The sequence below is a fragment of the Passer domesticus genome, chromosome 1 (assembly GCF_036417665.1).
Source record: "Passer domesticus isolate bPasDom1 chromosome 1, bPasDom1.hap1, whole genome shotgun sequence".
NCBI lineage: Eukaryota > Metazoa > Chordata > Aves > Passeriformes > Passeridae > Passer > Passer domesticus.
Window position 1 is genome coordinate 100,907,923 of NC_087474.1, and position 22,436 is coordinate 100,930,358.

Consider the following 22,436-nt stretch of genomic DNA (forward strand, 5'->3'; position numbering starts at 1 on the left):
TGCTGAGTCTTGCTAAGGAAACAGATCAACAGGGCTTTCACCAGAATAATTTAGGGGGGAGTTACATGTGGGAAGCTGAAGAGCAATTTCAAAATTGTTCTGGTTCTGCAGTGAAATAGCCATGGGAGCTGGTTGTCAATTTATTGGAACAAGGATTTGTTTTCTGGGTATGCATAGAAAAAGGAAACCACCCCTTTCTTTTCTCAAAATCTAGGTCTTATTTTGATAATGATATTAATAAAGAAGGGCAGGAAAGAGCAGAGTTGTAAAGAAAAAGCTACATTATCACCATGATTTCTCAGCAATGCTCATATTGGTGCTACTACTTAGAGAGAAGTTTTTGGACCTCAAAAGATACACTGGAACTCTTCATTGGCCAAAATGGAGGATGCTGGTTATCTCACACTGCAATGTGTGTGAGTTGCTCAGTCACCTTTTTTTGCTCCCAAGGAGGTAACACATCTGGGTACAATGTGGATCTTCACTCCAGTAAAAGTCATGTAGCTGAAGCGACCTGAAAGTGCTGTTTGTTACCAAATTCTTATTCATTTTTGCGTCTGAATCTTGCAGCTTTACAAAGCTCCCTCTAGATGAGTTGCTAGATTACTTCTAGCCCAGGTATATCTTGAAATTCAGTGAGACTTAGTCACTTTGAAATTATATCACCCTCAAGTAGAGTATGGCCAGATTTCCTTTGATTTCAAACAGCTGTAATTTTTTTCCATGTGTATTAAAGTTGAGGGTGTGCAGTAAGTCTGAGGAGTTTCCTGGAAGCTGGCAAATATTTTCTATGCCAGTAACATGAACCAAGAGATGTCTAGTGTTGCTAAGTAGAGTGAAATGCTTTTTAATGCTTTTTTTTTTTTACAGAGAATAAATAAAAATATTTGTTAAACCTTGGTTGTTTTAACTCAAAAGATATCAACTTGATATTGATGTTTTCCAAACAGAAATTATTTTTTATTTAAAAAATTCAATCTTAGAAGGTTAATACATTTAATAATGAAATACATGAAAAATAATTTAAAAATTAGATAAACCCACAACAAACAAAAAGCCCCACCCAAGCATAACAATTTCATTTGATCTGAAACGGAACAGCTTTCACTCATTTATTTTACTGTGGAAAAAAATAGCCAATGGCTGAATATGAAATGGCATAAGTCAGATGTTTGTGCTGTCCCTTTCAGTTCTGTGACAATTGAAGACAATTGGCATGTTTGATGTTCTTTTTCTTACAGCCCATTTTTACTGAAAACATAAATACTATCCATGACCTCAAACTGTGCATTTTCTTTTAATAATGAAAAAGATGCTTAATTACAAGTATTAAAGCTTGAAACTGTGAACAAAAGTGGTGTTTTTCCCAGTGACACATGGTTGCTGGTTTGCTGTGGAAGGTTGTGTGCATCCATGAAAGTGGTTAATGCTCAGTCATGGCTGCAAAGGGATAATGACATTCTTTGACATTTTCTATCTTACATTATGTTGTGTTCACCCTTTTTCATAAGCAAATCTTTGCAAAACAGAGAAACACCTGTACTTGCTTTCCCTATTTAACACAACTTTCCAGAACTTTATGTGAAAAAAGTAATTTTCTCTACCACTTGTTTGAAGAGTAGCAGCAGAAATTGGTGTTAGTGTTGTAGCTCTCAATGTTAACTTGCTGGCCTTGTTTTCTGTAAAATTGCTGAAGTGCTACCCAAATTTTAAAATACTTGAAATTTACTTACAACCTGCTTAGAGTATTGATTTATTTTTTAGTATAAATATTTTCATTAATTCAAACAAATAAAAAAAAAAAGAAATAATTTTCCCTCCCCCTTTTCTAAGGAGCACTTAAGGAAATGTGTTTAGAAATGCCCCACTGAAAGTTCTCACCCTTTTAATTGCACACTGTCCAGTCCTGCTCTTTGTGGTTCCTGGAGCTTCCAGTTGAGATCTGGGTCTTACTCCTGCAAGCACTAACTGTGCATAATCAGAAGCAATCCTGTTTCCAAGACCTTCAAGGCAAATGAAGCAAGACAGGAAAAATAAGCACCAGTGTTCCTGTTTTTTCCAGCTGGGCACTAAGGGACTGAGTGATTAGGACACTTGCCCAGTGTCAGTAAAGTTTATTGCAGTAACAGGAATTGAACATATGTCTTCATTTTCCCAGGCTCCTGCTTTAAATAGAGACCCTCTTTCCTTCTGTGAAACCTTATTCTGTCTGAAATGCTGTATTCAAAATTCATAATGGTTGAACCTGAGTATTTGAACATATGTTTTTCAAATTCATTATATTTTTGCAAACTTCAAAAAAAATTTGCCTGCTAACATTGTGTCTTCAAAGGCCATTAAATAGTCTGGGCCTAGATGTCAGGCCACAGTTTCAAAAACTCTTGCCAGGAAAAATATCTTTCTTATGCAAACAAATCAATATTTATGTGTCCTAGCTGGACATTTGCATGAACAAATATGAGTTTTGCCTGGGCAAATACTGATGCATGAAGACTCCACTGGCATGTCTCAGGACAGAGTTTTAACTAAACATGTTTTCTAGCAATAAGTAAAGTGTTCATTTTGAAAGTGTAGACTTTTATTGCATAAGGAGGATGATGAACTTCGTATTAGTAAATTCTGGAGAAATAAATGCTAATGAGGTGGAGGAGAAATGTTTGATTCAACATTTTCTACTAGCTTTTGAAGTTTAGTAAGTCTTTCTCTTACAAAGCTATTTTCTCCTTTTGCAGTGTACTCTATATTTTTACAATAATTTCTAGATGCAAGTTCTCCTACACAAATCATTATCAATGTCTATTTAACTTCTTGGCTTGAATGACATGCTTTGATTCAGGACAATAAATCAACAACTTTTGAGGGGGCAGGGAAGAGAGAAAAATCCTGTGATTTTAATTTTCACAGAAGGGCTGTTTGTGTTCTTTTGCTTAGGATTTATCTTGGGTCATCCTTGCTGGCTGTAACTGCCCACCAACATCAAATAAAAGATCCTAACTTGAGAACTGGAGACTATCCAAAGTTTATAGAATTTAAATAAATTTAAATAAATATCATCTCACCTGCAGTGCAAGTCTCCTGTTCAGTCTGGGAGGTCTTGATGGAGTCTGTTTCCTTTGCTCTTACTATTGCCCTGGAATTCAATCCAGAAAAAGAAGTAGGTGCCCAAATTTAAAAGTGCAATCCAAAAAACCTCTGCTTACTTGTTATCAACTCATAGAAGTGTCTAAACTTCACACTAAAATAAATCACACACCACAGTGTGATTTATTTTTTTCCTCAGACATTCTTAGGTATCTGAAAATGTTCTGAAAATGTTCCTCTCCTTCAGATCATCTTATGAAATAGTTTTTCAGCCACTTCTTTCAGTAGAGGTCTGTGAGAGACAGACAGATGGTCTATCTGACAGATTACTTCTACAAAGAGTCAAAAATCTGGATCAATTTCTTCCTTGACCAATTCCTTTTCTTTGAAAATTCAGTTAAACTAAATCTTCCACTGATCCCAGCCAGTAATGGAGGAGAAGCTTCACATTTTTTATTTGCTATTGCAAACAGCACCAGTGATGTTTCCCAACTTTTAGCCAACTGCAGAGGTGTGCTACCAGCTTCACTGAAAGTGTGTTGATGCTGACACTGCAGTCCCTGTGGTCTTGCACAGAACAGTCATGCCCTTAAGAGCATTGAACCCCTACTATCATATAGGGTTCCCTTTGTGTTATCTGGCAACAGGGACCTTCTAAGTATTCCCCTCCTTCTTGTGGTCCACCAGGGCAAGGGTAAAACAAAGCCAGATTGGGCCACTTTTGCGAATTTTCTTGAAACAAACCACAGCAGGGGTTTGTTTTCAAGAATGTTGAGCAGCATAAGCTAGCCTGGCCTTGGGAGTATTCTTACACAAGATTTCTTTCACATGATAATTTTACCTTTGCTGAAACAATCCATTCTCCTTCCCTTTCTTTTGTTAGGTAATTGTCACAGGAGGAGTGTGAGCTTCAGACAAGGCATGCCTTAGCCTCAGGTTTTGGCAACAGTTTAAATTTAAGGAATTGCTCTTGCCTGCACCTTCTAAGGATGGCAGATCAGGTCTATTTATAAAATGATTTATTAAACAGACAAGAGATAACAGATGAAAGATCTTAATCAAAATTGCTTACTACACAGTATAAAACTAAAAAGAACTATTATAGATTACAGCATGATGTAAAACAGTGCATTAGATCAAGACACCTATATTAAAGCTAGCAAAATAAATAGTATTGAATAGGAGTTGAATGTAACTCTCTGAAATGACAATAACATGCACAGATTCCTTCACTTAATCCCTGGAGAGTGACCATGAAGCAGGTGTCTCTACTCATGAGAGAAGCTCCACGCATTTACAGGAAAATATATAGATTTCTGCTTGGTGAAAGTTTGGTGTAAAGCAAGTATCAAAAAGCCAGCTTACCTCACTTAACAAATGGTAAGACGTTTATTGGCAGCTGGGAGGTGCCAGATAAATGTCAACCCCATGATGCCAAAGTAACTCACTGTAAGACATCTTGTCCTGTTTGAGTTATCTGGCTGGTTAACAAGCCACAGATAAGCTCTGGTGGGGGTGGGATGCCCTGCTCCAATGATGCAGCTCTGCTTCCTCCTTCACATCCTTTTCACCAAATAATATTAGTTGTCACCTGTCACCACAGGTGTCCTGGGCCACAGACAGTGTGTATTCATTGTCCCTTCATTAAAGGCCCTCTGGACCTTAAAATTAAGGATGAATAGTTAATCCCTTTACTTCTACCATAGTTAAAAGCAAAAGGAAGTTTGTGTTTAGAAAGAAGGTTGTAAAAATTAAAACTAATAAGTCAGTTACTTGCGCTGCTTGAAATATGAGGCAACACAATCACTTCAGGATTTCTCTTTTAAGATATCTCTTCGTTTGGACTGACCCCAGCTACTCCACCATTGTTCTCTCATACTCAGCATTCGTGGTGTCAGTAACTGGGTGTATTGAGTGATGCACCTCACGTGCAGAACCTGTCCTCTTGCTCTAGCTGTGTCTTATGGTTTGCAACTTGAAATTAGTCACAACAAACTTAAGTTTTATTCCCAAATTCTCCTTGACTGTGAACTGGGGACAATTTTATCCTTTCTGCTCTCAAAGCATGCCTGAGAAAAGTGACAAGAACTTGTCACACCCCCTAATAGCAGAGTTTGACTCATCAAGCATAGCTCAATCCTCCAGAGTTCAACTTTTCAGAATAGAAGTTGTGTTACGAGATATTGCTTTCAGCTGAACAAAATCAAACATTAGAAGTATTTGAAACATCCTCTTCCTCCTCCCTCCTTGACATAGGTGAAATTCAGTGGCCTATAATTTTGCTTAAATGATCCCAGATAAACAAGAGAGAAAGTGGAAGAACCAAACTCAACAGCAAACTCAAAGAGCAGGCAAACCACATTTGTAGTTTGGGCTTGGGTCAGTTGCTCATTAACACAAGGCCTTAATTTCTTTCAGCTTTCTAGAGCATCTAATAAGATGGTCTACTGCACAGCTCCAGCACACAATATATAAAGATATTCCTAAAGGCTATCCATGCCCTAGCAAGGAAAAACTCCTTTAGCTCCTTCTGTAATCAAGGGCCCAAGTTTGGCTGTAGATTAAACCCAAATTTGATTAGTTTCTATTGATTAATTTCTAAAAAACAATATTGTTAGATTCTTGATCTAAATCACTTTCTAGAGAACACACCTTTCAGTGGTGATTTCAGAGGGAAGAGAGAGATTTGCTGTTGTGCGGGTTTTTGCTGTTTTAATAATAATTTATCATCAAAAATTTTGCTAAATATTAACATTTACATGCCAACCCCAGTAACATTTGTTCATAGAACTACTTAGAAGCTAAGAAAAATACATTAATAATACCAGGAAACAGAAATGAAATTGTACTGAACAGATAATGACCCTTTAGCAGTTTGGGAAAATCCAGTTACTTTTCATACTACCTTTCCCTTCTTGCTTGCTGGCAAAACATGAATGACTGACATAGCCAAATCTCTTTTAGTATTTAGGTATCTTACTTCAGATAAGAAGGAAATGGTTGTTCACCAGCATTTGACTTTATTACCTTTAAATCTTATGTTTAAAATCAGATTGTTAAATAAAAATCTGGTTTTGATGTTTGCCACAGTAGGCTGAAGACAGTTGTAACTCAGGAAATACAAAATAAAATATCAACTTGCCTGAGTTCTCCTTCCTCATTTAGCACTCTGTGTACTGAAGTGCCTGAAGTAATAAAACTTGTGGAAAAGACATGCTGAGAATTGTCTGAGAAGTCAGAAAACAGAACAAAAACTGATTAATGCCTTCTCATTCATTCACTTTCAAACAGGAAAGCCTTCAGAGGTTTCAGTTCAAAGAAGCCTACAAGCTACTCACTGGGTAGAAACCATGCCATGGTATATTGAATCCATACGTTAGTACAGAGGGTATGTTGAATCCAGCATTAGTACGCAGGGAATCAGGAGATGCAATAGACCTGTCAGCATTGACAGGTACAGGGGGTTGTAGGGCAGGTTTTTTTATTCACCATGTAGAGTTGGTAACATCAACTTGTGTTGTTCTTAGAAAATGTAACTATAAGAATGAGATGAATCTATAGCTGTTGACTTATCTGCATTCTCGTCTGGTCAACTACTTGAAAGAAAGAGGAAAATCCTCTTAGGAGGCATCAATTTTCCTCCTATCACCCTCCTTTTCACTGTTTAACTGAATCTTCTCCATTTTGTTTAGTGTTCAGGAGATTTCTCTTCTGATCAGATGGTTTCCAGATCACAGCTGGGAAATCGACTGTAAACAAATGGCAATTTACAGTACATATAGAACTTATTTATCAAAAGTGTTATCTTTTCCCTATGCTGCAGTCCTTCTACCCTGCATGACAGGGGCTTGTGAGACAAGTGGAGCTTGAGGAAAAATTAGGAGATACCTATAGTTATATCTAACACAATTCTGTGTCATGTTAAATGTAGCTTCTGAAGAAAAAAACATTTAAAATTGAATTCATGCTCATCTGAAGATGGTATTTCCAACCCTGAACTTTTAATGCGAAACATGCCTTCCATTTTCACCAGACTTGTCTTTTTTCATAATGTCAGTATGCTTTGTTGCACACGTTTCCCAACCTGACCATGAGGACTACATCCTGCTTTTTTTAGTCTGCCTGTAGGTGTGGTTTTAACCCCAGTAGCAGGCAAAACAAAGTATAGCAAGTTTTGGCAGGAAGAGGAGACAGGAGCTGAGTGTGGTACACAAACACAGACAGAGATGGTATCCTCATCAACAAGGATGCCATCCTTAGGCACCTAGACATGGCAAGTGGAGCATGTTTTATGCTAACACTCTCAGACAAGAGAGAGCCCAGACTGCCAGAGAAGCCCCCAGTGACATGGAAGGCTCAAGGTCAAGCAAGCAGGTCATTCAACTCCTATTCAATACTATTTATTTTGCTAGCTTTAACATAGATGTCTTGATATAATGCACTGTTTTATGTTATCATCAGGAAATCAGTGATGGGAGCACTCTGTGCTTGGATGCATCTACAAGGGTTGGACACAGACTGTTGGTCAAAGTGTGAGGCAGGTCCATGGTCAAGCCAGAGAATCACCTCAGGGCATGAGGGTTAAGGTGCAAATCACCAGGATACCTGGGCCAGGACTGGACACAGCTACCATGCAGCCACCCTGGCTAAAATTGAGACTAAAACTGTCTGCTAGGACATGAAGAAAAAAAAAAAATATTATGCATGAAGAAACTGGTATTGTTTATATAAAAGTTCGTTCATAGCTCCTGCTAAAAAAAGTTCTTGCTGTTTCTCATGAAAATTCCAAAGTGTTCGCAAAGGAAGCCCCCATTTAAACAGAAAGCAACTGGCTCTTAAGAACAATCACTTCTTGCACTTTTTTCCTTAAAGGTGAACACAATTTATTAATTTGTACTGTCAAATTAGAATTCAAATTTAGAGTATGCCAGATATTAATAAATCATTTACATTTTTTTAGTTAATAGATCTGCTTCAAGCATGTAAGGGATTTTATGGATCAATTCTCCACACATTTCATGGCCCCACACAATTCCTCAAATAGATTATCATAGACAAGGGCCAAAGAAATGGCCATCAGATCTTATGAAATCCCTGTGTCTTTATCTCTGACAAAAACTGGCAAACTTCTGAAGCACTGTCTTCCTATACTTGTTGTAATGGACTGGTGCTAACCCAGTAGGTCCCTGTCCTATATTGATATAGATAATTAATTCAATTAGGTATCCTTCATGAATTTCAGACTATTTTTTCAGCTCAGTTCTCCAGTTTGTAGACATCCAGCACTCTTTTGTGTCATTGACTAATTAATGTAAGCATCCTATCAGTTTCTTCATATAAGCTGCTAACAAAAATACCAAACATCTTTAAACCCAGAAGAGCCTTTCATGGATCTCCGTTCAATACTGTCTTCAGGTTGATGGTGAACCATTATTAACTACTCTGTGTGCAAACTGCTCTGTCTTTGTCTGCATACATGATTTGACTTGGAGAAGCAGTCTCTTTGTCCTGCTTATGTGTGTTGATTTAGTTTTATGGAGATTTTGGATTGTGTCACCTAGACTCCTTCAAGATGAAGCTAAATCTGAATTTTGACTCCAGACATATAAAGAAAGCTCTGCAAATCTGTGCAGAGACCGGTGGAGTTCAAACTAGTGATTGGTTCTTTTGGTGTCTTTGAACACAGGCCTCTAGTTGTGTCTACTCCTGTTGTGTCAAATTACGTGTTGTGTATGCATGTTTTCCACGCTTGTTTATCAGACTACCATCAAAGACAAATTTGAGAGTTCTGTTGAAGTAAAACACACTTTGGCCTGATTCTGATTCCATACCTGTGCTACAGTGACTCCACTCCCTTGCTTTAATTCTTTATTTAATGGATGATAGCTCCTCTATGATTTGTAACTGACTAAAGGAGTATAAATCTACAAATGCCTAAACTGCCTCTTGATATGCCATGGGAGGCACAAATCATCACATCAGTCAGAGTTTTGTGAAGTAGCATTATAGTCTTTCTCTCTGAAAGCTGCCAATTTGAGCACAGTACTTGTCAAAACTGGTTTTTTTTCCCCCCCTAGTTCACTTTTATTTGTCCATTTTACAGTGAAAGAATATGTTTAGTAAGACAGTAATTTTATCTGCATTGGTCCCTGTATTGGCTGTATTTGTTGGAATGTCTGCTGCCAGCTTTTTTGTAGGAAATTGAGCTGATCACTCATTGTTGCTGCTAGTAAAAAGAACTGTAGGATCTTCCATGAAGAAGAAGCCTCTGTAAAATTCTTTCATAAATGGTGTCTTTCCAGGGCAAAGTACCAAAGCATGCAACTGAGGGAAACAAATGAAAGAAAAGACAAGTTTCCTGTCCTTCCTTCTAACTTCAATGAATCCTTCATGTTGGGAAGTATCACGTTTCTTGAACCAGCAGAACTGGGGTGCTGAAAGTTTATGAGAGGAAGCTTTAGCTGAACACAGGCCAGGTTGCTGAGCCCAGTCCTCTTCTGCCATAAATGGGTGGAGCCCCATTCATGGAGAGTGTGCCATTTGATACTATTTACACTTTTCCCATGGTACTACCAAGCGTCTTTTCCTACTGCAAACTTTTGCTTTGTTCTCTGACTGATATTCTGAGAGCTGTATATTTGCTTAGTAGTATTTACTAAAAGATTCAGTGCCCAAAAACTTAGATGCATTTATCAAACTCTTTGCCTTTGGGTCTAATTCTCCTCCTATGCTTTTAATCCATGTGAAATAATGCATGATGGTAGTGGCAGCACCTTTGGTGAAAGCCACAGGAGAATCGGGCCACACATATTTTTGTTATTTATATATGCAGAAGTTTCTGCTCTGAGAGCAATTACAAGAGTGTCAGCACCAAAAGCGACTATGACAACAGGACTACTTCCCAAACAGATTTATCTTCCCTTGCCATCAAGAACCCCTCCTCAGATATGCCCAAGCTTCCTTCGTTTTTGTTGATTGCGTGGCCTAAATGTCATGTCCTTTAGCTCAGCCTCGTGCTTCCTGTGTCTGAACTAAGTCAAATAGAATGTCCATCCAGATGGTTTTTGTTCAAAGTGCAGTCACCAGAGAGATATGTGAATGCCCAGATCAGGCCATCACTTCACACAGCAGCCACAATGGCAAAGCATGGGATTCAGTAAGAACTGAAAAGATCTTGGGGAACAAAGGAGGGCCTGGGAGATTGGAGCCTTCCCTGCAGCAACCAACGAGTTGTGTGTGGTGCCTTTCAGAAGAGTGACTTTGATAAGAGGAACAGCTCAGGCTTTGGAAAGTGATCTTCCTAGGTTTGTTCAAGGGGGAGTTACTGATTTAATCAGTTGACATAAATACTGAATACATAATATAAATAACATAAATGCATAAAATACTTATTTAATAAGTTGACTGGCCTCTGCATCTGATCATTGATTCATATGATGAAGGACTCAATTAAGGCTAAGGTCTATCGCTGCATGCAGCAGTCACTTTCTCTGTCTCCTTCCTGGGGATCTTTCAGCTTCAGGAAGTGATGGGGCAAGCAATAAAAAGCCCATTTTGTAGAATTTCTGATGAGTTGTGTGGGCCAGTCAAAAGGGAGCAAATATTTCTCAGAAGGTTCTGTGCAGATTTAATCTGTAGGCATCTTACTGTCTAAGATGCTGGTCCATAATTTCTTAAAAGCAAATCTTCTATCAGAACTTTAAATATCTTTAGAAATATCAGTTTTAACGCAGAAGAATCTTAATGTAAAAGATCTTGTCTTTTGTGGTAGAACAGTCTGTCTGTGGCAGAACAGTCAAGAGAAGGCCCTTGGCCAGGCTTGAGAAGTAGGACACAGCAATTTTGTGGATGATTATGATTAGATTTTTGCTACTACCATATCTAAATATTGTCCATGCTATATCTAAATAACAGCTCTATCAAGTATTAGAAAGGATTTTAGTAGGTTGTTGTGTCACAAGCTTCACAGAGACCCCCTTGCTTCCTAAATTTCACAGAGATGCCTAGGTCTAGTTAGATCCATTTAGTCTAAGTTTTGATCAACAACTTATGCTTAAAGGGTTATAATATAAGAAGGTCCACCTAGAAACGTACAGGTTTAAAGTTTTTGGCCTTGCAGATTGGCAGTTACAAAGCAACCAAGCATCTATGCTGCTACTTTAGGATTTTATCTCCCTATTAGACCAGATCTTAGTGCTTTTTACTCACCGGTCCAAAAGTGAGTGTTCCCATTTTTGTGTTGGACATACCCTGCAGATCTCCCTGCCACAGGTGGGGATCTATCCAGACAGCTCATCCTGAAATACTCACCTGGTTTTCTTATCTTAGGGCAAACTACATGGCCCATCAGACAGGGAAAGTGTGTGTATGCATGAGGATACATGCAAAGACACAACTTCCATCACCACCATAGTCATTCTCAGTCTTGTCTACAACTTCTTATGTGCTCAGTGTTGCAGCAGGAAATAATTTGTCCTGATTGCTTAGGCAGCTTCCAATACCATATAACTGGTTATGCCTATAGCTGATATCTTGCCATTCCTTTCAGTTCAGCAGTAAGTTGAAAATGCCACAACTTCATTTCATTTTTTGGCTAGCATGGTTCACTCGTGATCATTGAGTTCTTGCCATCATTTGAGTGGTTTAACTGAAAAATTTAATTTTAACCAAGAAATTTGTATCCTTTTTTGTACCAACTAAGTACACATTAAGACTCCATCTTAGGTAATCATGTATTATCCTATAACTTTATTTTCAAAATCATTCAGTGTGTTATGAGAAAAATAAGAGAAGGTGCTTCAGCAAACTTATCATGTCTTGTGGTTTACCGAAGAAGCTGTGCTTTTGAGTTACAATTCACTCTTGAAACATTCAAGTAAAATCTGCTGCTTGAAATCTGGTGGATACTCCAGTCTGGTCCCCTGGAATTCCAAGTATAATGCTGACCCATGCTCTTCTTAAAGTAGTAGGCAGCAATAGGACACTAAGTTGTACATGAAACAGTGTCATCTGTTGGCAGCTGAGTGACACATGCCCTGCTGTTGGCTCTGGGCAACTTGCTCCACCTGAGTCATGCTGCTTCTGCTAGGTATCATAATTAGCCATGTTAAGGTTCCCAATATATAAATATATATCTGAGACACTTTGCAGTAAGTGCCATCTATGCTTTTATCTATCCTTGAATGTTCAAATATGTTGGAAAATCTGGAATAACAGGCTGTATTGTCTACAAATGTTACCTACAAACATAGTGAAACAAAATGAAACAAACAAAAAACTCACTGAAGTGAGAGTGGTGGAATATTGCCCATGCTTCACCCCCACCTTCAATTTAAAAATGACCTCAGGCAGAGCAGCATTGATGGCTTCCTGGCTTTTGACACTGGGTGTAGTCATTTGCAATGACTTCTAGGAAGGAGAATGAGACACACTGATGTATTACCAATCCTTTCTGAAAACCCTTTGGACCACTAAATTTCCACAGCAGTTCTCTGGGATTGGGTTGCTTCACCATGGACTCATCATCATCATCTTGTCCAGGAGCTGTATCAGTCCTAAATGGAGCTGCCATAAGGCTTGCATACACTGGTTAACGAAGAGGGCTGGTATCAGTAGATTGTATGATGGCCTTTACGATACACCAGCTTGGACATTCCAGCAATAAAACTATGGGAAAACAGCTGCCTGTTGGAGTAAATGACCTGTACAATTTGGCTCTTTGCATTATGCTCTAACAGAAGCTTCTGGCTTCTCATTATCAGTTCTGACTATCATGTTCTCTGGTCTCTTCACCCAGGTAACAAGCAATAGGAGAACAAGAGGACATGGCCTCAAGTTGTGCCATGGGAGGCACAACTATCATCCATGCTGGCAGTGGAAAGCAATGAGAACTATTAGCATGGTATCCACTTGATCTGTCTTAAATATCTTAAATGCCTAAGGTGAAGAACAGTGTCTCCACAGTTTGTGTTAATTAGATTGACTAGATGCCCATTGACTCTAAGAACAATTTACTGTGATGAACTCCTGTGTAAATGTCCACTCTGTACCCTTCAACCACCAGGCAAAAGGTGTTCCTAATACATGAAGTAGCTGATTCCACTTTAATTTATCAAGGTTTCAGAGGAAACTTAGAGAATACAAGTATTTGTATAAAATAGCTGTTATTTTGCTTGGTACTCCTACTTCTGACCTGTTTTGCTCCTCCTACTACTGCCATTGCCTTTGGAGTAACATGGAACATATGTGTCAGGGCGTACAGAACAGAGCAGGGCATGTTACTTCTCCCAGGAAACTTGGTTCCAGCTACCCAAGGCTGTGCACTCCTTAGGCATCAGTGGTGCATCAACTGCAGAAAGCACTCAGCATGCTTGAAAAGCAAATTATTTTGACTTAGGTGTCTTCCATGCAATTTGAATGCTCTTGTCCCCGGCTTTAGCTGTGAAGGAAGGGCAGCTGTGACACTGGGCTTTTTGCTGGAACATAAAGTAAAGAAAGCACTCCCATTTTTATTACCCAGAAAGAAGGATTCTCTTTCCTCTCTCCTAGCTGCTACTCAGATTTTCGAAGAAGAAAAGGCTAGCACATTTTTTTGGCACAGAAACACTTCCAGATTGTGTCTTATTTCTTTGAACTATGCAGGCTAAGATAATGATATAAGGATAATTATATTTCATGCTTCAAACTGAAGTTGATAGGAGAGAAATATCCTTCTGTGTGGAGCTTCTACATCATGTTTAAAACATCTGTTATTAGCTGAAGCCAGAAAGACCTATGCATGTACTTAATGAATATATTTAAAGAATAGAGAACACAACCAGCATTAAAAAAATTTTAAAACCCTTTTTTCTCCTTATATTAGCTAATCTGATATTTCAGTTGCATCAACAGTGAAACTGTGAATGATATATCCCATGCTGATCATGAGTGTACCTGAAAAGTAATTCACTAGCAGCTGCAAAACATGCAGCTTCCAGAAAAAGATAACAGTAAATTATCTATATACAAGAAGACACAAAAGTTCTTACCACATGAACAAAAAAAAAGCTTCAAGATAAGTTGAAAATGCTTCTTTCAAAGCAAAGAAAAGCAAAGAAAAGCAAAGAAAAGCAAAGAAAACCCATTGATTTAGACTGCTACTCTAATAATTCAACTCCGTGTGCAGTAGAGATTAGGTTTAGAAATCAAGAGGCTGTTTCCTGAGGGCTGCTGTCACCAAGGGACACCATGTAAGGCTTTCTATAACCTCTCTACAGCCCCTGTCACTATTAAGGAAGCTGAGTAGCGATGTATTGGAGGCTGCTTCAAAATCAGTTCTTACACAGATTGTTGCAAAGGGTCTGGATTGCCCCTCTTTTAGGTTTTGCCCATTTTAAAACCATACTGAGTGAACATAGGTCGTGCAAATGAAAAAATATGAATAAGGAAACTTCTTGGGACTTAGAAGAAGACTTCTTCTGAGGACCTTTGTTGCTGTGAGGGGAGCTGGAGGAAGAGCACTCCAATAATGCAGCAGTAAGAAGTGAGGCATAGTTGGCATTTGCCTGTCTGCTGGAACATGAAGCAGCAGGACTTCTGTGTGACAACTGGCAGGACAAGTCTAGCAAAATGTCTTGTGAAATAAATGAAAGCCGCCTCCTGAAATGAAGAATGGTGGTGGACTGAGAATGATTGTGCTCACACAAAATATCTGAGATGTGAATCCTTCCTCTTTTATCATTTCACCTATAATGCTCTTGGTGTAGACGCATTCATGAGAGGGAACTGGAATGTAATTGAAAACCTTACATTATCAAATTAATTCCTCTGGAAGAAGAAGAAAGAATTCCTTTGTTGCCTTCATTTATCCTCCAGTGTAGATTTTGTAAAATTCTAGAAATTTTCCTTCCGTTCTTGTCCATTAAACTTAAAGAATGATTGAATAACTCCTTATCTTTTTCTCTCCAGGCACTAACTAGTTTTGATACTTTACATTTGAATCACTGTGAGGTCTTGAAGGTGTGACAAATAAATCAATAAATAAAAAACTATAACCTTGAAGTTGGTTCCAAATTTGTGATCTGTAAAAAGGGACAGGACATCAAGACCATCACACTCTGATAAGGATAACTCTTTCACACTATTAGGGTAATAAAGGGCTGCAGAACATAAAGCAGTGCCATTTGGAAAGGAGCTGGGGCAGCATCTGACAGGATATTTGACAAAGCAGTTTGTTTGTATGTCTCTTGCTGTACACAACATGACGCTGAGCACTGGCAGAATCTGTCTGAGTGAAAGGATGTTATTAGGTCCCCCTTGCCTCTGTGACTGGCAGTGTGACTGCAACCGACTGATTAGTGAAATTGCTGATCATCATTTTTAGTCTTGAAATGGCGGGGCTGTGGTTTTTGTTTTGGTTTGCATTGTTGTTAGAGAACAGGATAATAATTTATGATGAGACCATATAGGCAACAATAAAAAAATCCCGTAAAACAAAAACCTTTGCAAAGCAGTTGGTATTCAGTTCTCCGAAAGGCAGAATTTAGAATAAAAGGTTGCTAACATTTTGGCAGTGTTTTCCTCAGGCTTTCTCTTGTATTTGTGCCAAATATCTCACAAGGCTCAGATTTGATTAAAATGGCAATGCTCTCTGCTACTTGAATGTAATTAGAGCCATTCATTACAGCTTTAGTTGACAGTTTGGCAACCTGTACATTTTTCTGAATATGGACAGCATTCCATGGAAACAGTTCAAGGGAAGAGTGCAATAAGAGGGTCCTCTCTTGAACTGCAGCAAATGGAAGGCTGTCTATGTTTAGAGAAGTTTACAGGTTTCCAAACTGTCAATCGAAGCTGCAAGGAAGAGCTCTAATTAGATTAACCTAGCAGAGCACTGCAATTTTTGTCAGCCAGCTCCTGTGAGCCCCTGCTGTGTAGTTATCACATATGCTACAGGACCATTAAGTATTTCTATTGCAAGTCACTCTATTTTGCTGCTATTAACCCCAGCCTTAGAACACTGTTGGATGGAAAGCAAATCAAGAAAATGTGTTTGCCTATGAAAACCTTCTCTTCAAGCCAGCTTTTGGCAGAATTTATAAGATTTTTCATCTGCTTAAATTTCCCACCCTTTCTAGTATGAGTACAACAAAATGACACCAATAAGGTCAGGGCAGTCCTGGGCTTCTTTCAGGTTGCTGATTAATTCTATCTTTTGGTTCAAAATAGTAAGTCAACTATTGTTATTTTCATTTTGCATTCTTCCATGCTGTGTCCTGAAACTGAAAAAATATATCAAGAAATGGCATTTAGAATATTTCCCAAATAATCCGAAAATACCAACCTTGTTAATACCAATCAAATTTTCTTGTGATAAAATAGGAATGTGTTAGTCCAAAATCTGATGAGAACAGCTCTTTGTTTTCCCTGTGGCTCATCACTGTTAAAAGGGAAAAGCAAGGGTGCAGATTAATGGATGGGGCAATGTGTAGTTTGGTTTTACATTGCTTGTTGCTGGGCTACTTCACTGTGCGACCCGGGTGGATGATATCCTCATTGCCCTTTTGGTTTCATGGCAAGCTGAACACTGAGGCTTTGCAGGAAAGAGGGTATATCTGGATGAAAAATGGGTTCAAAGCTGAAAAGTCTCGAGATCATTTGTTTGTTTACATAATTGTACACAAAGCCCGGTTCCTCTCAACAGCAATAAGAACATGCAGACCATGAGCTTTTGCCAAAGTCTCCCACCAGACAGTTTAGCCATGTGCCAGAGAAACATCTGTCTTTTTCTGCCTCAATTCCTTTAGCCTCTGACATTTAACTGACTTCCTCATTCCCAGCCTTGTTAGATGTCCCTGACAGAATCTCAAAAATCCTCTTAGCTCTGGGTGGAGTCATGGCTTTGGGCTGGACACTCAGGAATGCTTTTATTCTGCTCTGCAGAAGTGCAAGTTGCAGAGCTGTCACTACTCAGGGCATGGAAGACACCAGGAAGCTGTTACCTTCCTGAACCTAAACACTCCCCTTTTCTTCCAGATCATCTGGACATCCCTGAACTAGCTCATATAATTGCTTTTACAGTACTTGTGATGACCCTTGGTGTAGTTGCTTGCTTTGTCCATTCTATTTAATTTCTCTTAATCCTTGTGTAGTTTTGTAGTGTGTTAAATATATTAGTCAAGCTAAGTTAAACAACATCCTTACTGTCACAAATGTAATTACAAATGTTTAACTATTTATGTGGTATTCTCCCTTTCCAACTTTTCAACTCATCATTGCAAATCCATTTTATTCCTTTCCCATTCTTGTTGGAACCTCCCTCTGTGTGATCCTCCTTCTTTCCCACGCAGAATGTAAATAACAGCTTTCAGATGCTGTTGTTTGGCTTGGCAAAGGGCCGCATAGGCAATACCTGCTCAAGTGATTTTAACTCATAAACTGGGATTTTACTGGCAGGCCAACTGTGCTTGGTGTCTACCTCCATACAGAAGTGTCACAGTTGTGTCACATTCTCCCACGGGTTAATGTGTTTAAAAGTCCTGATTCTCATGGGAGCGCAGTAAATACACGAAAGTGTTGAAAGTTTCTCTATGTCTTAGTAACATTTTTTATGCAGTTCTGTCTGAAATTTTCTCTAAAATGTATATGCATTTAGATGTAAGAAGGCACTCATGTCACCTAAGAAGCATCCTAAGGTTGTATTCCACAGGCATTAATATCTGTATTGAATATGAAAGGGAATTTGAAACAAATGTAGATAAGTATACGTAAGTACACAATTTGACTCTGAGACTACATAAAGTTGACCAAAAGCAAAATAAAATGTTCTTTGGAGAGCTCCGTGGTTAGCTTTTTTTCCAGCAGTTTTCTTGTAACTCATTTGTGGTTAACCCCTCTGTATTGCAGTCTGAAGACAACTTAGATACAGAGATGGTCACAAATGGCCTTCAAATCCATTCCCTACTTGTCTAGGATACTCAACATTATTTCTTTCACTTGTTGCATGTGAATTGTTGTGGCCAAATGTGACACACAAGACTCCATGATTCACACTTCAACTTGTCTAAAACTACTATAATTCATGACTGATAATATTCATATTGCAAAGTTGGTCCCTGGCATTAGAATAATAAAGTCACAAAGTGGTTCATCCTGAAAATGATACCTTCTTCCCCAGGATGTCACAATCCTGGCTTCTGAGCTCAGCCATGCCCTGTGTTGGGGCCTTTGGAGCCATCTGGATGGGCTGTGTCCAACCTGAAGCAGCCTGGCTGTTCCTCACAGAGGCTGCTCTGCAGTCCCTGCTGCCAGCACCCCTGGACAGCAACCCATACACATTCCTAGACAGCTGAAAAAAGCCATAAGCCAGTCTGGAATCACCTTTTTCAGAACGCATATAAGGCAGATGTGATGGTACTACTCTGTGGTGGTTGGCCCCTTTTCTCCTCATTCCTGGTTGTTTTCATCCCTGTTGCAATCCAGTTCTGCCATAGAAACTCTCCTGCCGTCTGTGCATTTGATCTGCTCTCACTGATGTTGATATGTGAATTGAAATTCAGCTGAGTGTCTCAGTCTGGAGTACCTTTCATTTATCTGGGGTGGCCTCAGGAGTACGTGGTGTGTGCCAGATACATCTCTCAGTTCAATGTCCTTTTCTGCCTTTGCACTTAAGCTCATGATGAGACTGATGGCTGGATTCTGTTTTTTTATCAACATCTTTCTCTGAGGACAATCCACTTTTTTCCCTGGGCCAAGCTCCTCAGAACAAAACTGGTGTGCTTATTTTGGTTGTTCAGGCTCCCCTCTGTTCACCACCATCTCTCACATGGTAACTGAGGCTATGCTGTTAAGTTGCACCCCTTGGGATGCTTTTTCTCTCAAGTTCCTCAGGACCACAAAGGTGGCACATTTGACTCTGCACAGAGTCAGATTCTCCAATTGTCTTGTCAGCTTCTCGGGGTATCTTGCTCCCAGGGCCTCCCAAGCATCTTACCTCCCTGGCATGCCAGTGTGCTTTCCTGGCTATCACCAGACAGTAGGAGACACTTTCATCTGTTTCCAACGTCACCTGCCTGAATAGCTCCTGACACGATCTACTGTGCTGCTCTTTGGCTACTCTGGAAGGTGTGCTGGTCAGGGATGTTTCATGACAAGGTGCCTTGGGCCCTGCTTAGGGATTTGCCACATTTGTTTGTCAAGAATGTGCCAGTGATATCCATATAGAATCATAACTCACTAATGTCAGGTCAGGTTAGGGTTACATGACTCATACATTTATGCATGCAATGTACATAATGCTCTTACAATATATTTTAAAATACACTGGGAAGAAAGCTCAGGCTTAATTCATTAAAAATTACATCAGAAAGGTTGCTTTTTTCCCCCCTCTTTCTTCCCTGTGGTGGGCTGACCTTGTTGGGATGCCAGGTGACCACCAAACCACTCTATCACTCCCCTTTCTCAGCTGGACAGGGGATAGAAAATAAAATGGAAAACAACTCATAGGTTGAGATAAGGCAGTTTACCAAAGCAAAAGTGGAAGTTAGGGCACGCACAAACAAAGAGGAAAAAAAAAAAGTTTTATCCTCTGCTTCTTATCAGCAAATGATATCTGGCCACCTTCTGGGAAGCAAAGCATCAGCACTTGGAGTAGTTGCTCCATAAGACAAACATTGTAAATAAGGAATGCCTCCCCTTCCTTTTTTTTGCTTAGCTTTTATATCTGAGCTCACATCCTCTGACATGGAATATCCATTTGGTAAATTTGGTCTGGCAAGCTCAGCTGTGTTCCCTCCCAGGATCAGCCATCAGATGGAGGGGGAAGGTTGGAGAGGGCTGTTGCTGTGCCAGCCCTGCTCAGCAGGACCCAAAGCACAGGTGAGTTATCAACACCTTCCCAGCCAGAGCTGAGCTTGCACCAACCAGCCAGCACAGAGCAGAGCTTGGTGAGGGCTGCTCTGGGGAAGTGACCTCCAGCTCAGCCAGAGCCAGCACATTGACCCTGCTGAAGTTTACTTGCTTTCACTGAAATGGTTATCCCATTCAGGACTTCATGTAGTCTCTACCTTAGTGAAACACAATAACTTTTAGAGCAAGATTCTTGAAGATGTTCATGTTAAACGCTTTATTTCACCACAAAGCCCACTCTAGATTATCTCTCGGCATTCTTCTTGGTTAAATTAGATACTAATTTTTGAATCTGCAAATTACTCCCTGTTACGCTTTCTGCACAGTTATCCTGACTGAAAAAATTAACTCACATCCTTTGACTTCAGTGACTTTTAGGCACATTTGTGTGTGAAGCGGACAGAAATCAGCATGTTAACAAACAGGCTGGATGTGTAAGGGAGTAAAGTGCAGGTAGGTAGCTTGCTTGGCTGAAACCAGATACCATGACACTTGCTCCTGCAGCAATTTGCCCCTCACCTTTAGCCTTTCTCACTTCAGCTCCCAGCAGTGCAGCTGTCAGTCTCAGCTCCCCCTCTCCTCTCAGCCCTGTGACCAAGGCTGTGCCTACACTCTGGATGCCAGGGCCAGCTCCAGACTCCCTGCACGGTGTTAATGTGCTGCCAGTTTCCCAGAAAGGAGTTGATCCCATCACATGGCAGAGGACTGAAATTGCTTAGGCAGCTCTTGTCCTGTAAGTGTCCACTCTCCTCCTCTGAATTTGAAGGGTTCATGTGTGGGTATCTACACTGCAGATAGTGTTTCAATGTTGTGTGTGTAAAACGTGAGAATTGCAGTGGTTTGTAACCTAACAGGGCAAATGTGAACATAACAAACTGTGAACACAGTTTCAAATGTGAAATGTTTCAATTAGGCAATTGGCTAGATAGCACTTTTAAGCCTTTTGGAATGTTGTTATGTAAATGCTCTCTGTTCATGTTTGCTCAACTGATTTAAATCTTTCTAGGTCCTATAGAATCACACAATCCTAGCATTGTTTTGGTTGCAAAAGGCCAAGCAGTAATCTAACACTGTAGGCCCACAACTAAATGATGTGTCAAAGGGTCTTATACACCTGAGCACTTCCAGGTACTGTGATTCCACCACTTCCCCGGGCAACCTTTTCCACCATCTCAGTAAATAAGTTTTTCCCAATATCCAGTCTAAGCCTCCCCCAGCACAACCTGAGGCTGATTGGAATGAGGTACAAATAAATACTGTGTGTGCATTGATTGATGAGCTGGATGCATTTGATGCAGGGGCAATTCACTCCTGAACTCCCTTTAAACGGAGTATGACAGCTGAGGCAACAAAGCCACCATTCAGCCAGTTTGCCAACACAGCTACCCAGAGCACTGGGTGGGCTTCCCACAGTGCTGAAGTGCCCATCACTGGGCAGGACACTTCTGCGGGTACTTCCATCTCTGTTTTGCAGTCCAGGCTGAGCAGTGCCTTGCTGAGCACACCAGGACTAATTCTGGCTGGGAGACAGAGATCTGAAGCCATGCCCCTGCATGTGCTCTGGGCAAGTACTTGGTGCAGGACTTCAGTAATGCTGGATATTAGATAATTATGGATATCTGCTTCTGTTTTGGCAATCCTGAGGGCTTATCCCTTGTGTAACTCTGGCAGTGCTGGAATCTGTTTTATCTTGCACAGCAGTGCACTTCCAGAGCCTGGGATCCACATGACTCTCCAAAAAGAGAAGCAGGTTTTTAGTGGATCATTTTTGATGTCCCAGCTTTGTGACGGGAATTTTACCTAACCAGATGGGTGAGTGGCAGCACACGGTGTGACAAGGGCAAAGCCAAGCAAGGTGCTGGTTGCCCCGTCAATACACACAGGCAGACTGGCCACCTGGCTCCCACCTATGGCCCCACAGTGGCTGGATCCCTTTGGCAGAACCAGCTTGGTTCTTTTTCCTTTACCCAAAGAAGTGTTATATCTTCTATATCTTCATCATCCAGTCAAATGTGATTAAAAATACTCTGTTTTTTCAAAAGAGAGAAGGAAAGAGAAATGTATGAGTGGGCAGATTGTGATCATCTAAACCTTATTTCCTTAGAAACCATAAGTAATCATGGACCTCCAGAATTCTGGAAAATATGAAAAACTCTCTGGAATGTTACAAATGGGAACACAGTATAAAGGGTAAAATATGTTCTAGTTTTATTATTTAGGTTCAGAGCAGTAGGGCTATGAAGCTAAATCTGGAATACATATGGGGAGGAGATTTGATTTTGGTGACTGGAAGCCAAAACATGGCCATTTCAAACCAAATTTCCTTCCTTCTGTACAGTTTTCTGAGGTAGGGTTTAATGTTTTCCCTGGAGAGAAAAATTAAATGTTTTCTTGAAGAGTATTTGTAAAACTGAAGTCTACATGCTTGTGACATCAAATCACAAATGTAGTGCTATATTGCCCTGTGGGCA

General features: G+C 39.9%; 1 long non-coding RNA gene across 4 annotated transcripts in view; it reads right to left on the reverse strand.

Annotated features, from left to right (window-relative positions):
* Positions 1-945: 945 nt before the first annotated feature.
* LOC135306960 (uncharacterized) overlaps positions 946-22,436 on the reverse strand; it is a 52,405-nt gene continuing 30,914 nt past the window's right edge. For all 4 annotated transcript variants that reach the window (XR_010367730.1, XR_010367719.1, XR_010367739.1 and 1 more), the window contains exons 4-5: positions 3,060-3,130; positions 946-2,003 (exon numbers count right to left, since the gene is read on the reverse strand). This is a non-coding gene — a long non-coding RNA (uncharacterized LOC135306960). The remainder of the gene's footprint in view (positions 2,004-3,059; positions 3,131-22,436) is intronic.